General features: G+C 36.4%; 1 protein-coding gene across 1 annotated transcript in view; it reads left to right on the top strand.

Moving 5' to 3' along the window:
- Positions 1-2,442, top strand: part of spon1b (spondin 1b) — a 114,737-nt gene extending 112,295 nt beyond the window's left edge. Inside the window, exon 16 of the mRNA XM_060884832.1 lies at positions 1-2,442. This exon is cut by the window's left edge and continues 2,005 nt beyond it. The gene's annotated coding sequence lies outside the window, so the exon portion shown is untranslated.
- The last annotated feature ends 12,558 nt before the right edge of the window (positions 2,443-15,000 follow it).

The following is a 15,000-nucleotide window of genomic DNA, read 5'->3' as shown; positions in this document are numbered from 1 at the left end:
TAATTGGACACAATTAACACTCACAAGGTTTTGGGTAACAAACCACTGTTAAGTCAGTATTGAAATACTTTTTAATATATCGTTGCTGTCGGGCGGAAACCTCGTATGTCCAAATTTGGTCAATATCATATTTTTTCACATATCGATGCTATTGGTCAGTCCCCACGTGGGTCTGTTATTTTTACAAGTTATTAATCAATCTAAAGTCTTGAAAATAGCTTGAGCGCAAATCTCATAACTCCATTGGACACTTCAACTGTCCACCTCTTCCTCACTCCGTGGGAGAGCTTCACGGCATATTTCTCCTCAAGAAGAGTCGCAACGAATCAACACGTCTTCTGAGGTAAATGTCTTCAAAACACTGGGCTCAAAGAAAAAAAAATCTTGACCCCCGCTAGTTCTGGTGCTCGTCTGAGGACAGGAATTTAGCGCAAGACAATCCACTGCAACACGGACTAAACCCTGTGCACTGCAGATAAGGTACGGCGCTTTTTTAATTTCCTGAAAAATAACAGTTTTGGAGATATGAGGATTCTGCCTGACAGCGACGATATGGCACATGCAAAGGCTTGTATATACAGTATACTTAGGAGCAACTTTTGAACCCCACAAATACAAATGATCATGAGACACTTTTAGAACATTTTTATGTCGGTGTTAAATTTCCGGCATTTAGCAGACACCCTTATCCAGAGTGACTTATATTGTTATCTCATTTTATGAGGGTTAAGGGCCTTGCTTAGGGGCCCAGCACATTAACCGCTAGGCTGCCTCATACCTGCAAGGCTACAACGTTGCTCCTTGGTCTCACTAAACACATCAGCCACAAGTGAGCCAAACAAGGCTAAGTTTGGGGTTTTATTGACGTTTAGAACATTTTAAGCAACAAAATTAGAACTACTGGTCATTGACAAGTTAAAAGTAACACTGAAAGACCCACTGGAAGACTCTGTGCTCACAAAACTCTTATCCTCCTTGACTGGACCCAATCAGCACTCAGCATGGTTTCGGGTAATAGACATCTGTTAAGACAGTGTTGATATGGGTTTCACCAAATGGCTCATGTACAGTAGGGCTTATATATATTCTGGGGTGTTGGTTGGGACAAAAATGAGAATTGTTGCCCACTGACAACTGATGATATGACCTATTACTATACTCTTCCATTCTAAACACCCCACAGTGGTTTGGGTAATAGATCGCTGTTAAGTCAGCGTTGATGATGGACTTCACCAGGGCCTCAGATTGTACACCATTGTAAAGTCATTATTAATACAGACTTCACCAATGGGTGTATTTAGTGCTTGTACAGCCCTGAGGAGGAGGACCTTTTAATCCCCAAGACCACATGGTAATTGGTATCAATGTAGGTTTCACCAAATGACCTACTGTATAAAGCTGGGGAGCAAACTTTAAACGCCAGATTCAGAAATCTTGCCCACTGACAAGTTATATTCGAGATAAATCTTCTTCACATCATTGCTGATTCTGTACTCTTACAAACCTGTACACTTTGATTGGCCATAGTTAATATATAATAATTGTTATGGGGAAATGTTTAGTTACCAAGACTACGGTTTTCTTCTAGAGGGCGCATGGACTTCAAACGAGGACATAAAGTCCACCAGTACACCATTTAGGAGAGTCTGAGAATAAAACAGTCCTATAATCCTGTAGCATCATCGCTTCCAAATACAGACCAATTTAAAATCAGTAGATTCTACAGTCAGGGTATAGTTTCAGTAGAATGACAAGTGCAGCACCACACTTTTCTCTGTCAAGGACATCAGGCAGGATTTGCATTTCAATCGAGCCCCCACACAGCCACTTGTCTCATCCCTGCCTCTAATCCGAGGTGAGCACCGCCACATTAAGCCTTCTCTATTGAGCACTATCAAGGTGGGTCACCAACGATCAATGAGCGATCGATTCGGACAGTGACCATCTGCCGAGGGGGGATCGATTTTCTCCTGTCACTACAAAGCAGTTCCGTCATATCGTTTCGAAGACTCACAGCTGACTTTTTTTTTTTTCTTTTTTCTTTTGCTTTTTTTGGTTCAAATGAAAACTCATAGAATAGCACTTGGGTGGTTCAGAAATGATAGTGCTGAACAGAAAGCACAGGTAAGAACAACCATTCCAAGACAAGTAAAAAAATAACGTTAATTTTAGCCTGGAAATAGTTTTTAATCCTCTGTAATCCATGTAGAGGCGCAGTAACTCAGCCGTAGGACGTAGAGTGCGGTATTCATTTTAGACAATTTATAACTTTTGCTGTGGAATTTTGATATACTCGACATCCAGGACTTGCCAAGGTCATGTGTAGATCTCTCTCTCTCTCTCTCTCTCTCTCTCAATTTCTGTTATTTTTTCCCCTTCTCCACTACAATATATTACTATTTTGGAATAAATCACCTTTACAATAAAAGTAATTGTGACAAAGTCTCAGTGTCTTGCTCCTGTTTGAAAACTTGCATGCTTGACTGTACGAAAATGGCTTCTCAGCGAACAGGAACATCTTTAATATCCTCACATTTATGAAGTATTTTCCAAATCTGAGAATATTCACCAAACTTTGCTGTATTTTACCAATTTCAAGCATCAAATTTACTTCCATTTATGTTCCATTTTGCATATTTAATAAATAAAAAATAAATAAATGCTAATAAATTAAAAAAAAAGGCTATGATTGAAAATATAACACTTTATGTTTATATAGACCAAATATTTAAAAGAGCAAAAAATATCCAGAAATAGCTTGAACAATGTTATATTTTGTTATTGTAATCTCATACCAGAAAATGCTACTGTAGCTAAACTGTCTATATTTAAGAGATTTTTACTATTATAACATTTTTTACAATGTTATTGTTGTTTGTTCTTCATTGCTGATTAAAGGTTTGTTATTGATTAATCATCAGTTGTATAACTTAGAATAAGTTATTAAGAATAAAGTGAATTACGTTAACTCCGGTTTCCTCCCCTGGTCCAAAGACATGCATGGTAGGTTGATTGGCATCTCTGGAAAATTGTCTGTAGTGTGTGATTGCGTGAGTGAATGAGAGTGTGTGTGTGCCCTGCGTTGGGTTGGCACTCCGTCCAGGGTGTATCCTGCCTTGGTGCCCGGTGATGCCCTGAGATAGGCACAGGCTCCCCGTGACCCGAGGTAGTTCGGATAAGCGGTAGAAAATGAGTGAGTGAGTTACGTTATACAATTGACCACATTTTGATCAATTAATTCTTTAATTATTCAGCTGAAATAGACTTGGAGATCATTTAGCCTTCATTCATATAAGCATCAAATGATTCCACTACAGAAAGTCCTGACAAATTGCTATCAATATCTAAATAAAATACAGCAAAAACATGCAGGTGGTTGACATACGGTACGGTACTGCGCAAAAAACTAGTAAAAGCAGTATTTGGTGTGTTTCTGCATCAGTAACCTCAGGTAGGTGTGCAGTTTTATAGGGGAGGGAAACGTTTTATAAGAGAAAGAAAGAAAGAAAGAAAGAAAGAAAGAAAGAAAGAAAGAAAGAGAAAGAAAGACAATGGATAAAAGGTCAGCGAGAAAAAAGAAGGAAAGAAAGAAAGGCAATGGATAAAAGGTCAGAGAGAAGAAAGAAAGAAAGAAAGAAAGAAAGAAAGAAAGAAAGAAAGAAAGAAAGAAAGAAAGAAAGAATGGATAAAAGGTCAGAAAGAAAGAAAGAAAGAAAGAAAGAAAGAAAGAAAGAAAGAAAGAAAGAAAGAAAGAAAGAAAGAAAGAAAGAGAAAATGGATAAAAGGTCAGAAAGAAAGAAAGAAAGAAAGAAAGAAAGAAAGAAAGAAATGAGCAAAATAAGTCAAAAAGAAAGAAAGAAAGAAAGAAAGAAAGAAAGAAAGAAAGAAAGAAAGAAAGAGAAAATGGATAAAAGGTCAGAAAGAAAGAAAGAAAGAAAGAAAGAAAGAAAGAAAGAAAGAAAGAAAGAAAGACCTTTTGTCAGTTTTTCTGGAGAGATTAACTGTTGCATATGCTTTTATTGTGGGTTTTTGTCTATGATGTATTTCTGTACCCTGAAAGTATATAGAATAAAAAGGGGGCATAGAAGCCTTTATTATCGCCACATATACATTACAGCACAGAGGAATTCTTTTCTTCACATACCCCAACTGAGGAGGTTGGGGTCAGAGTTCAGGGGCAGCTATGATACAGCGCCCATTGAGCAGGGAGGGTTGAGGGCCTTGCTCAAGGGCCCAGCAGTGGCAGCTTGGCTATGATGGGCCTTAAACCCTGATCCTCCAATCAACAACCCAGAGACTTAACCAATTAAGCCACCATGGAAAAATGCAAGTCATTACGTAAATATTAAAGACAAAATTACTTTTATTATATAATTTTCTGTCTGTCTGTCTGTCTGTCTGTCTGTCTGTCTATCTATCTGGCTGTCCATATGTCTGTCTATCTATTTATACATCTATTTGTTCATTTTTTGTTTGTTTTTCTAAATTATTTTAATTATTTCATTAAAGTTGCTAAGGTTCAGCTCCTTCAAAAGCATCAAATATAGATTAATGAAGAGCTGTTTGCTAACATGCTCTTCATTGTAACATTGTAACAAGCTGTTTGGGGCACAGTGGCTTAGTGGTTAGCACGTTCGCCTCACACCTCCAGGGTCGGGGTTCGATTCCCGCCTCCGCCTTGTGTGTGTGGAGTTTGCATGTTCTCCCAGTGCCTCGGGGGTTTCCTCCGGGTACTCCGGTTTCCTCCCCCGGTCCAAAGACATGCATGGTAGGTTGATTGGCATCTCTGGAAAATTGTCCGTAGTGTGTGATTGCGTGAGTGAATGAGAGTGTGTGTGTGCCCTGTGATGGGTTGGCACTCCGTCCAGGGCGTATCCTGCCTTGATGCCCAAAGACGCCTGAGATAGGCACAGGCTCCCCGTGACCCGAGGTAGTTCGGATAAGCGGTAGAAGATGAATGAATGAATGTTTGCTAACATTAAAAAAAATCTTTCTGAAACTGCTAACGTGCTGGTGTAGTATTACAGTGTGTCCGCCAGGTGGAGACAGATGTCATGAAATAGTTAGAACATCAGCTCTTCTATTAAACGCGTTCATTAGCTCTTTCTCCACTAGAGGGTGGTAGAACAAAGTTGTTTAAACACTGCACTCCTGTATACAGCACAGTAATGTTGAAGAAAAAAATCCAAATGTTTCACAACTACAACTGGATCAGATAAAAGTTCACATATAGACATCTCTAATGGAGCAAGTAAATAAATACATCTCGAATGCTTCATAATTTGCTATTACACAAAAGTTATTATGTATTATGACTATATATATATATATATATATATATAAAGCTAAATGTGTTGTTTTTATGGTTATTGTCTTTGTTTTTATTTATTATTTGTAATTATGTCGCTTTGTAGAAGCCAACATTCTGTTTTCCTATTTAAGCTTAGACAAAAATGTATAAAAATTTAATGCGGCCTAGAGCTTTCGAGCCACATGCACCAAATTCAGATATGTCGTAGACACTGGTCTGAAGTTTGTTGCTATGACTTTTCTAAGCAATCCGAGTACCAGTACTTCCGGTACCGGGTCTCAAAATGGCCTTTTTTCCCATAGACTCCCATTATAAATTTTGGCAAGCTTTCGAACTATCTACACCAAACTCGGCCAGCTCCTTTAGGGTGATACTCTGAACAAACTTTTAAATTGGTGTACCGACTGGCCTTTCGGTTGTCTCGCAGCCCCGCCCCCAAAATATGGAAAATCAAAAAACTTTTTACAACATGGACATGTGACATATCAAAACACTCAGAACAATGAGGGGAACTTCCTCACAGGTATTCTGATGTCGTCACGTGATGTCACATGAAAATAAAAAATTAGCACAACATGGGCATTTCATATATCAAAACACTCAGCCCAATGAGGGGAATTACCTCACGTGTATTCTAGTGATGTCACGTGATGTCACATGATGTCACATGAAAATCAAAAATTTGCACAACATGGACATGTGACATATCAAAACACTCCGAAGCACCAGCCTTTGTGAATACTTGCCTCGTCAAAGCCAACATCAAAGTTTGTCGTGACAAACTTTACAAATCTAGTTTTACATTTATTATTCATTCATTCATTCATTCATCTTCTACCGCTTATCCGAACTACCTCGGGTCACAGGGGTTCAGGCGTCATTGGGCATCAAGGCAGGATACAGCCCGGACGGAGTGCCAACCCATCGCAGGGCACACACACACTCTCATTCACTCACTCACGCAATCACACACTACAGACAATTTTTCCAGAGATGCCAATCAACCTACCATGCATGTCTTTGGACCGAGGGAGGAAACCAGAGTACCCGGAGGAAACCCCCGAGGCACGGGGAGAACATGCAAACTCCACACACACAAGGCGGAGGCGGGAATCGAACCCCGACCCTGGAGGTGTGAGGCGAACGTGCACCCCTCATTTATTATTTAATATAAATATTTAAAACATCAGGTTTTCAATCTCTCATTGCAATGCTGTTGTCATAGCCTAGGCAGCGCGCACACACACACACACACGCACACAGAGAGAGAGAGAGAGAGAGAGAGAGAGAGAGAGAGAGAGAGAGAGACCTACAGAACAAGCTCATGAAACATTCACCAGGAGACATTTTGCTCATGCATTATGTATAAATATCCACAGTGAGGTAGAAGCATCCACTGAGAGTAAACTTGATGAGATCATCATGTGCAAAGTGCACTGAGCAAACCACATTTATCTCTCAACCTCAGTGACAGACCACAAGCAACCGACCACAAATAAAAAAATGATGAACCCTGAGACACTCTGTAGTATTTTAATCTCTTCTCACGCTTATATACGCAACATGTTTTATGCTGTAATATAATCAGCAGTGCTCTATGACCTCCGAGCCACCAGGGGCAGTGTGGGATTTCTATCACAGCAGTAGTAAAGTGGTGATATTGTCATGGATCAGAAGGTGTTCATGAATGTCCTGTTACAGCAGCTCTGAGAGGTGATCTGGCTGCCACAGGGTTGTTTTAATGAGCTTCTCTCTAAAGCCTTCTGGTTTAATAGTCATTACCAACACAGACACTGCTACAGACCTGCAGGACAACTGCTTCTGGGAGGAGATGATTATCTAACACTGCAGAAGGGGTTAGTGTGAAAGGAAAGAAAGAAACCTTTTATCCTCTTTCTTTCTTTCTTTCTTTCTTTCTTTCTTTCTCTCTCTCTGACCTTTTATCCATTTTCTTTCTTTCTTTCTTTCTTTCTTTCTTTCTTTCTTTCTTTCTTTCTTTCTTTCTTTCTTTCTTTCTTTCTCTCTGACCTTTTATCCATTTTCTTTCTTTCTTTCTTTCTTTCTTTCTTTCTTTCTTTCTTTCTTTCTTTCTTTCTCTCTGACCTTTTATCCATTTTCTTTCTTTCTTTCTTTCTTTCTTTCTTTCTTTCTTTCTTTCTTTCTTTCTTTCTTTCTTTCTTTCTTTCTTTCTTTCTTTCTCTGACCTTTTATCCATTTTCTTTCTTTCTTTCTTTCTTTCTTTCTTTCTTTCTTTCTTTCTTTCTTTCTTTCTCTGACCTTTTATCCATTTTCTTTCTTTCTTTCTTTCTTTCTTTCTTTCTTTCTTTCTTTCTCTGACCTTTTATCCATTTTCTATCTTTCTTTCTTTCTTTCTTTCTTTCTTTCTTTCTTTCTTTCTTTTTCTCTTCTTCTTTTTCTTTCTTTTCTTTCTTTCTTTCTTTTCTTTCTTCTTTCTTCTTTCTTTCTTTCTTTTCTTTCTTTCTTTCTTTCTTTTTCTTCTTTCTTTCTCTTTTCCTTTCTTTTTCTTTCTTTTTTCTTTCTTTCTTCTCTTTTCTTCTTTCTTTCTTTCTTTCTTACTTTTCTTTCTTTTTTCTTTCTTTCTTTCTTTCTTTCTTTCTTTCTTGACCTTTTATCCATTTCTTTTTTCTTTCTTTCTTTCTTTTTCTTTCTTTCTTTCTTTCTTTCTCTCTGACTTTTTCTTTTTTCTTCTTCTTCTCTTTTCTTTCTTTCTTTCTTTCTTTCTTTTCTTCTTTTTCTTTCTTTCTTTCTTTCTTTTTCTTTCTTTTCTTTCTTTCTTTCTTTTTTTCTTTCTTCTTTTATCCATTTTCTTCTTTCTTTCTTTCTTTCTTTCTTCTTTTCTCTTTCTTTCTTTCTTTCTTTTCTTTCTTTCTTTCTTCTTTCTTTCTTTCTTCTTTTTCTTTCTTCTTTCTTTCTTTCTTTCTTTCTTTCTTTCTTTCTTTCTTCTTCTTTCTCTCTGACCTTTTATCCATTTTTCTTCTTTCTTTCTTCTTTCTTTCTTTCTTTTTCTTTTCATTTTCTTCTTTTTCTTTCTTTCTTCTTCTTTCTTTCTTTCTTTCTTTCTTTCTTTCTTCTTGACCTTTTATCCATTTCTTCTTTCTTTTTCTTTCTTTCTTTCTTTCTTCTTTCTTTCTCTTTCTTTACTTTTCCTTTCTTTTTTCTTTTCTTTCTTTTTTCTTTTCTTCTTTCTTCTTTCTTTATCATTTCTTTATTCTTTTTTCTTATCTTCTTTTTTCTCTACCTTTCTATCTCTTTTCTATTTACTTTCTATTCTTCTTTCTTCTTTCTTCTTCTTCTTTCTTTTTTTCTTTCTTTCTTTCTATTTTATCCATTTCTTTCTTTTTTGCTCTTTCTTTTTTCTTTCTATCTTCTTTCTCTCTTTCTTTCTTTCTATCTCTTTCTTTCTATCTTTCTTTTCTTTCTTTCTTTCTTTCTTTCTTTCTTTCTTTCTTTCTTTCTCTGACCTTTTATCCATTTTCTTTCTTTCTTTCTTTCTTTCTTTCTTTCTTTCTTTCTTTCTTTCTTTCTTTCTGACCTTTTATCCATTTTCTTTCTTTCTTTCTTTCTTTCTTTCTTTCTTTCTTTCTCTCTCTCTCTCTCTCTCTCTCTCTCTCTCTCTCTCTCTCTCTCTCTCTCTGACCTTTTATCCATTTTCTTTCTTTCTTTCTTTCTTTCTTTCTTTCTTTCTTTCTTTGACCTTTTATCCATTTTCTTTTTCTTTCTTTCTTTCTTTCTTTCTTTCTTTCTTTCTTTCTTTCTTTCTCTCTCTGACCTTTTTATCCATGTTCTTTCTTTCTTTCTTTCTTTCTTTCTTTCTTTCTTCCTTTCTTTGACCTTTTATCCATTTTCTTTTTCTTTATTTCTTTCTTTCTTTCTTTCTTTCTTTCTTTCTTTCTTTCTTTCTTTCTTTCTCTGACCTTTTATCCATTTTCTTTCTTTCTTTCTTTCTTTCTTTCTTTCTTTCTTTCTTTCTTTCTTTCTTTCTTTCTTTCTTTCATTCTTTCTCTCTCTGACCTTTTTATCCATGTTCTTTCTTTCTTTCTTTCTTTCTTTCTTTCTTTCTTTCTTTCTTTCTTCCTTTCTTTGACCTTTTATCCATTTTCTTTTTCTTTCTTTCTTTCTTTCTTTCTTTCTTTCTTTCTTTCTCTGACCTTTTATCCATTTTCTATCTTTCTTTCTTTCTTTCTTTCTTTCTTTCTTTCTTTCTTTCTTTCTTTCTCTGACCTTTTATCCATTTTCTTTCTTTCTTTCTTTCTTTCTTTCTTTCTTTCTTTCTTTCTTTCTTTCTTTCTCTGACCTTTTATCCATTTTCTTTCTTTCTTTCTTTCTTTCTTTCTTTCTTTCTTTCTTTCTTTCTTTCTCTCTCTCTCTCTCTCTCTCTCTCTCTGACCTTTTATCCATTTTCTTTCTTTCTTTCTTTCTTTCTTTCTTTCTTTCTTTCTTTCTTTCTTTCTTTCTTTCTTTGACCTTTTATCCATTTTCTTTTTCTTTCTTTCTTTCTTTCTTTCTTTCTTTCTTTCTTTCTTTCTTTCTTTCTCTCTCTGACCTTTTTATCCATGTTCTTTCTTTCTTTCTTTCTTTCTTTCTTTCTTTCTTTCTTTCTTTCTTTCTTTGACCTTTTATCCATTTTCTTTTTCTTTCTTTCTTTCTTTCTTTCTTTCTTTCTTTCTTTCTTTCTTTCTTTCTTTCTTTCATTCATTCGTTCTATACACACATGATGTAGTTGTCCCTCTACCTAATTACACATCTAGCTAGTAAGCAGGTCAGATATTTGGAACTCTAGCTAGCTGGAATTCTATCTTGCTTACATTTCTGTACATGAAGAACAGATGAATGACTTAGTGTGTGTTCTTTAGTATTCTTATGTGCATGTAGTTTTAGAAAGAATAAAAAAATCAACACTGATGTGTGATTTTGATTTTGGAAAGCAACCATTATTTGGTGGAATGCCTGAGCTAGCGAATGGAAGATTCCGGAAATGCCATTCATTGTCGAATATGCCTTGACATAGATGTGGCCACAAAGCAGTTTTTTTGTACAGATAGAAGGCTAAATTCCTGATTTGCAAAATCACAGGTAACAGTGCTTAGGAAATACTTCACAGAGGGGGAAAAAGTATTGTGTGTTAAAAGAATGGTTCTAGGTGAGATGATAACTCACAGGATATGAAGTCCAGTCAGCTTTTATTCTGTCCTGCTTGTGGTTTGCATCAAATCAGTGAGAGACAACTGATCAAAATACCAACAGAAGATAGGTCCAAAAAAAAGGTTACTGAAATCCAAAATGTCTGCCTTGACAGAGCTAATTGGAGTAAAGGTAACCTAGATGAACTGAAATGAATTGTGAATTAATCATGAAGCTTCTCCACACACTACGTCAGTTAGCTCATGGATGCTAATTCGCCCTAGATCTGCACCGCTTGGCACAGATTTCCAGGTCTGAAGAACATGAATCATTCAGAGATATTCTCCACTACATATATTAGTTGAAGAATGTTGTGATTAGACTACACAAGAGATTCAAGCCTTACTTTTAAGTTTGAGTAAAGAAAAAGATTTGGACAAACATGCAGTAGTAGAAAAACTGAGGTTTCTTTTCTTCTCTAAAGTAAATGTCTAAAAATATGTTTTGGAAATGATAACAGTTAAGGCATAACCCTGGTGTTGAATGTTTTAAAACCCTTTCTTTCTTTCTTTCTTTCTTTCTTTCTTTCTTTCTTTCTTTCTTTCTTCCTTTCGTTCTCTGCATTTTTTTTCCTTCCTTCCTTCCTTCCATTCACATTTCTGTGTGTCTGCCCATCCATTTGTCTTTCCTTTCTTTCTTGCTACCATTTTTCTTTGGACTTTCTTTCTTTGTTTCTTTCTCTGACATTTTTCTGCTTATTTTCTTTCTTTCTTTCTTTCTTTCTTTCTTTCTTTCGCGCTTTCTTTCTTTCGTGCTTTCTTTCTATCTTTCTTTCGCTCTTTCTTTCTTTCTATCTTTCTTTCGCTCTTTCTTTCTATCTTTCTTTCGTTCTTTCTTTTTCTTTCTTTCTTTCTTTCTTTCTTTCTTTCTTTCTTTCTTTCTTTCTTTCTCTCTCTGACCTTTTATCCATTTTCTTTCTTTCTATCTTTCTTTCTTTCTTTCTTTCTTTCTTTCTTTCTTTCTTTTTCTTCCTTCCTTCCTTCCTTCCTTCCTCTTTGACTTTTTGCTTATTTCTTTCCTTCCTTTCCTTCCTCCCTCCCTCCCTCCCTTCCTCCCTTGGGCCGTGAAACACAGTACACAGACTCAAATATTTATTTTTTTGTAACTATATCTGTATCTGTGAGTGTGTGTCCCCTGAGACTGCCATCCTTTTTATATCTTTTTTTTTTTTTTTATATCTGTGCACTGTTCTAGTTCAGGGGAAAAATCATCAACAAGGAATGTCACACTTTCTTACAATGCAAAGGTCCTATACTGAGTACTGATTCTGAAATCTAAGGCTTTTTACACCTGAACTAGTTCCTCTGGGTCCTAGTAAACCCCATGTTTAACAGAATCCTGGGTTATGTTTTACTAGGTTTCACACTGCTTATACTTTACACCGGGTTAACAGTTAATCCTGGCTTTTGATAATCTGACGTTCATCATACTGTACATTCCTAAACCCTGCCTTAACGCTATCCTGATTTGAATAATTGTTGTATTCACAGCATGATTGGAAAAATAGCATGTAGCATGTCAGGTCACATCACTTTTTCCCCTATTCGTCACATCCCATGTGTTTTATTCCTTACTTGGCAGACATCTACCATCTATACAACATGCTCAAAAATCAGTGATTGAATAACAATTTTCTGCATTTTGACAAAGAACAGACGAAACCAGCGGCTTCGCATATCTCATTATCTGTTCGGAAAAAACACACAATCGATAGCATGTCCATACATGGTGAGACGCAATAGTCAGTGCATGTCTCAGGCCTGAGCTTCTGCCCTGTTTCAGCAAACCGTGGAGCCGAACATATTGTACATAAGATCATGCGTTCCTTTTAAACATGCCACTATTTATCACCAAAGAACTGACTTATTTAAATATAAAGCAGGCATGAATTCAATTTACACTAATTTATTAAATATACTGCATTTGTAAGAAAATACACACAAGAGTTAAGTAACACACACACACACACACACACACACACAGACATACAAACCAAGTCAAGCACACCAGATAATTCCCAGTACGGAAAGAAGTAAGAGAAATTGTGATTTTGAAATGCATAGCCTGTTAAATTCTTGATTCTGATTGGTTAGAAGGTGTTGAATTATTTTTTCCATAGTGATCATTATCTGACATTTGTTATAATACATTTGTTCTGATATTTTAACATTAACCATAACAACCTACTTGTATGCTCCCAATAAACTTTCTTGAATTTTAAGGAGCGGAGGTCATGGAAGGGTTCTCTAGTGTCAGTGCATTCGTATGTTTGAATCTTTTAAGTCTTTCATATTAACACAGTGTTACTCATTGCGCGGCTCGCAAGCCTCCTGCGGCTCGCCAAGCTTTAATATGCGGCTCGCATGGCAGTAAATAATACGATGATATGATCATGTGGTTAAAATTTATTTTTCATTTAAATAACATTAAAAACAATCAGGGAAGCATAGAAAAATAAATGTGCTCTATTACAAATAATAATATATATTTATATATATTATTTGACTCGTCACCTACACACTGCGTTCTGCGCAATAGCCAGTTTTTGGCGGCCTGCCAGAAGCTAGTTTGTGTTTCATGCTAGTTAACAACTTGTGTTTACTGTACACACGGACTAAAAAATTGATCGATTTCTTATCAATAAGAGAAATCATCTTGTCTCAGTTACCAATTTGACAGGTGCATAATAAAGAATGATTTTTAAGTAATTATTGTATTGCAATATTGTACATAGGGGGCACGGTGGCTTAGTGGTTAGCACGTTCGCCTCACACCTCCATGGTTGGGGGGTTCGATTCCCACCTCCACCTTGTGTGTGTGGAGTTTGCATGTTCTCCCCGTGCCTCGGGGGTTTCCTCCGGGTACTCCGGTTTCCTCCCCCGGTCCAAAGACATGCATGGTAGGTTGATTGGCATCTCTGGAAAAATTGTCCATAGTGTGTGATTGTGTGAGTGAATGAGAGTGTGTGTGTGCCCTGCGATGGGTTGGCACTCCGTCCAGGGTGTATCCTGCCTTGATGCCCAGTGACCCCTGGGATAGGCACAGGCTCCCCGTGACCCGAGGTAGTTCGGATAAGCGGTAGAAAATGAGTGAGTGAGTGAGTGAGTGAGAATATTGTACATTGTATTTAAGCAGATAAGCTATTTAAGACTGAATAACTTGGCATACTTTGCGGTGAAAGTGGCTCTCCTATTTACTTTGTCCTATCAGTGTGGCTCACATGAAAAAAATAGTGAAGACCACTGTAATAACATATCTTTTTAAAAGTCTTTTCTCAGTGAACAGAATCTTTTGAATGAACGAATCTTTTGAATGAACGAATCTTTTGAATGAATGAATCTTTTGAATGAATGAATCTTTTGAATGAATGAATCTTTTGAATGAACGAATCTTTTGAATGAACGTATCTTTTTAAATGAACGTATCTTTTTAAATGAACGAACCTTTCAAGTGAACAAATCACAAATCAACTTGTTCAAGTGACTGAAAACTTTTAAAGGAGCAAAATTGTTTATATGAATGAATCTTTTAAGTGAACAAATGAATCTTTTCTCGCTCACTTCCATATACTGATTCACATTCTTCATGTAAAATATGTGTCTTTCTTTGGCAGAGTTTTTTTTTCTGCATTTTTCCATGAATGTTATTGGTTGGAGATTTCACATGAATGCAGCTCTTACTCTGAATCTGAACGAGAGCCTCAGACCTTCTGATTCTGATATATTCATGTTGTTTGTTTACTTCTATCATAAATAGCCATGTCAATTTAAATAAAAAATCATTTCAAATAATCAAATAATTTAAAGCTTTTTTTAAATGAATGTATTGAGCCAATGAAACAATGACTTGCTCATAATGCTTAAAACACTCGGAAAGGGGTCCCTAAACGAATCAGTGAACGAATCTGAAATGTTGGCCAGAAAACATTCAGGAGCTGTTTACAGGGAAGAATAGTTTATTCATCATTTGTATAAGTCATTTGTTGTGGCCTTGAATATGACAATCATTATTCATATAGTTCTGCAATTAAACCACTTGAGGATCACGTGTCATTTCTGATGACAGAAAGGTAGTGCTCCAAGACGTCTGGTCACTGTTGGGTCCTAATGCTGACAAATCACATGACTGACAAACATGTAGGAAATGAGCAAGAAACCCTGAAGCTTAGCACAGACCCAAAAGTAAATATTGGCAGAAGCTGGTGGGATCAATCGAAACGGTTTGTAAAGACCCGATATGATTTATGAGAATGAGCAATGCAAGGTCTATAACTGTTTTGTCATTTCAGCAGGACTCACGTTCTCAGTAATTCCACTTTTATTGTTTCGTTCGCAGACTCTTTAGGAAAAGTGGGGCACCTGAGAAAATACCCGACCTTGGTCATAATTCACGAAAGCTTGAAGATTACGAACACGTAGAAGCAGGAGAGAGGCTAGAAAAGTGGGCAATAATATCAGGAAAGATAAATTGATCACACTGAATCACAG

Source organism: Tachysurus vachellii, chromosome 13 (genome assembly GCF_030014155.1).
Source record: "Tachysurus vachellii isolate PV-2020 chromosome 13, HZAU_Pvac_v1, whole genome shotgun sequence".
NCBI lineage: Eukaryota > Metazoa > Chordata > Actinopteri > Siluriformes > Bagridae > Tachysurus > Tachysurus vachellii.
Note: the sequence above shows the minus strand (reverse complement) of the source record. Positions and strands in the feature narration are given on the sequence as shown.